This window comes from Pectinophora gossypiella, chromosome 3, assembly GCF_024362695.1.
Source record: "Pectinophora gossypiella chromosome 3, ilPecGoss1.1, whole genome shotgun sequence".
Lineage (NCBI taxonomy): Eukaryota > Metazoa > Arthropoda > Insecta > Lepidoptera > Gelechiidae > Pectinophora > Pectinophora gossypiella.
Genome location: NC_065406.1, coordinates 13,139,281 through 13,142,338, shown reverse-complemented (window position 1 = coordinate 13,142,338; position 3,058 = coordinate 13,139,281). Strand labels below are relative to the sequence as shown.

The window sequence follows — 3,058 nt, the reverse complement described above, 5'->3', positions numbered from 1 at the left end:
TAAAGAAATGGACTGAAAATAGGGACGCAGCCGCGCTCTCCAGACTGGCTCAGAATAGGAAAGACTTTGCGGTGGTGGTCACCGACGCCCGATAGGACATGGCAGTTTTAGAAGAAGAAGATTCGATATAAAAAAAAGCTTTACGTGTTGCTTGTGATAATGATTATTCATGTGGGATATGGAAATCTATCTATCTATATCAGCCTAAATTTATATCCAATTTTGGACGTAGGCCTCTTCCATGTTTTTCCATTTCCGACGATCCTGGGCTATCGACATCCAGCCATATCCTGCGTGCCGCACAATGTCGTCCTTCCATCTCATTGGTGGTCTTCCTCTCGGTCTTGTGAATGCTCGTGGGCGCCACTCTAACAATCTCCGGGTCCATCTTTCCTTGCTCATTCGAGCAATGTGTCCCGCCCATCTCCACTTGCGATATAAATAAAACGGGATAGAAATAAAACGGGATATTTTAAATATCTTTACTCCTTCTATTTTAATTAATTTTAACAAAAACCAAAAAAACTTCTTCCCTTATCCTCTAACATCGACTCGCCTTTCCTATTTTTAAAACTGCCTTACGTCCCATTCATTATCCTTCCATAGTGTTCTCACTTTCCTACAATAATTTACTACGAAAAATGTAGTCATTCAGTTGTTCAAATGTTTAAAGCAGCTCAGCATTTTCAGCCACTCATGTCAAAAATGCATATAACCGGTAATAGAGTATCAGCCTGGTGAAGTATGCTCCATATCCCCTCAAATTTATACAAGGGAGGCGTGTGCTCTGCAGTAAAATATCAGCGTCAAAATACCGGGGACACAGTTTCACAAATAAAATATATTTTTGTATAAGTCGTCATCGTCACTAATTTAAGAGCCACGCTCTTGTCGGTGTAGCATTCTCCATGCTACTTTAAGGGAAAAATAAGGCAGTGGAGTCCCTCTTCCCTTCTACCCCAATGAGTTTAAGGTTCAAGTTTTTAGAAAGATACTGACAAATTGTCAAGTTTAGTTAGTGTACTTACCTAAAAATGTCGAATTTCAACATTAAATAAATCGTTCTCGTCAATTTGACGCTAACGTAGATATTATAAATTTTGCTGTTTATGCAAAGTAACTTGAAGCAATATTGCAATTTGACATTATAAAAGTAAGTGCGCAATGCAACCAAATGTCAAATAGCAATATAGACAATTTCGGCTCGCCTCATCGAGGCAACTTCCGACCCTAGAGCAGGCAGTTATTTTGCCCAAAGGGTCAGTTTGGCGGTGCAGAGGGGCAACGTGGCCAGTATTCTGGGGACTTTGCCTCGATGTGGTGAGCTGGAGGACATTTTTTATTTATAGCTTTTTATCCCTTTTTTTATGTTTTGATTTTAATAATATGTGTGTTGATACAACTGTAGTTGGATGGAATGTACTTGTTTATGTATTTTTATTTAATAAATAATTTGACTATGTATACTATAACAGCAATATTGCTTTCTTAGATGAATTGCTTCGATGTGGCTATTTTAACCCCCCTGTTTTGTATTTCCTATTTGTGCAATAAAGTATTTTTTCTACTCTTCTACTTTAATCTGGCATTTAAATAACCAAAAAAGTTCTAATATAAGTACATACATAATTAAACTCTTTGAAAAAATGTACGCTCTATAGCCTATAAAAGCATTGTTTACAAAGTGTAACTGTACTATAATGTCGCCAAAAAAGCATTGTTGTTGTTTTTTTTTTTGACCTGGAAACTGGCACCTTTACTTTGTTTGGTGCCATAGATATACATAAACTGCCTATATACGTCCCACTGCTGGGCACAGGCCTCCCCTCAATCAACCGGAGGGGGTATGGAGCATACTCCACCACGCTGCTCCAATGCGGGTTGGTGGAGGTGTTTTTTTACGGCTAATAGCCGGGACCAACGACTTAACGTGCCTTCCGAAGCACGGAATCATCTTACTTTTTCAGACAGTCAGGTGATTCAAGCCTGAAAAGTCCTTACCAAACAAAGGACAGTCTCACAAAGTGATTTCGACAATGTCCCCATCGGGAATCGAACCCGGACCTCCAGATCTTGAGCCTAATGCTCTAACCACTAAACCACGGAGGCTGTTAGGCCATAGATATACTATAAAAAAAAGTATACATTTGCCGCGATTTTCCCGCGCGTTGGAAAATAAATTGGAATTTTTTTGTGTTTCGTTTAAAATTACGTCGTCGTAGAAAAAGTATTGTATGCAACGTTGTATAACTAGGTCAAAAAATGCTCGTGGCGTCTCTTATTGCGATGTTCGCCAAGGCTCACATCGCAACTCACGCCACTCGCATTTTTTGACCCTTCTTATACAACTGTTGCATAAAATACTATTTTGCGTATGTTATGTAACATGCATGCTTGTTATATGTTTATGATACATTGATTATGCGTGATTTTTTGTTTTTAATTTGTGCAAACATTTTATAGCGTTCATTAAAGTTTGTGTCTTTTTAACATCATTCATTCATTTTAAGAACGTGTTACATGCACTATTGACAAATAAAGCCTATTATAACATCCATGAATACCTAACGGATAATAGTCTTATATAATATACTTGTATCTTTAGCTTTAAATTGACATCTCTGCTTAAAATCCTATTGTATAAATTGTTGAATTTAATAGTAAGTACTTAAATAATAAGCCACTATTTGTATGCCTACTAACAGGCTGAATACAGAGATTGTAATAACTTTATGTAACACCTTTTGTATACCTGTATTCACAAATAAAGATTTTGATTTGATTTGATTTCTTATTTATAAACAGAAAAAAAAAACAAAAAAAACTTAACTAACAAAAAACTTTTTCTTTGTAGTATTTTCATATAAAAAGAGCACCAGACTTTGTATCATGTAGACTTTCTAAGAGGTAAGTAAAAGAATATAAGAAGGAAGGGTCTGTGTTGCATAAAATAAACATTTATAACGAGTACTGTTATTTACTACGTTCCGCCTCTAACATGATCTACTATCTATCTACTCAGCCTGTGTCCACCCACTGCTGGGTATAGGCCTCCTCT

The 3,058-nt window shown here is 36.8% G+C and overlaps 1 non-coding gene across 1 annotated transcript; it reads right to left on the bottom strand.

Moving 5' to 3' along the window:
• Positions 1-2,037: 2,037 nt before the first annotated feature.
• On the bottom strand, positions 2,038-2,109 carry Trnal-caa (transfer RNA leucine (anticodon CAA)). Its single transcript has one exon. It is a non-coding gene; the product is annotated as a tRNA-Leu (tRNA).
• Between the last annotated feature and the right edge of the window lie 949 nt (positions 2,110-3,058).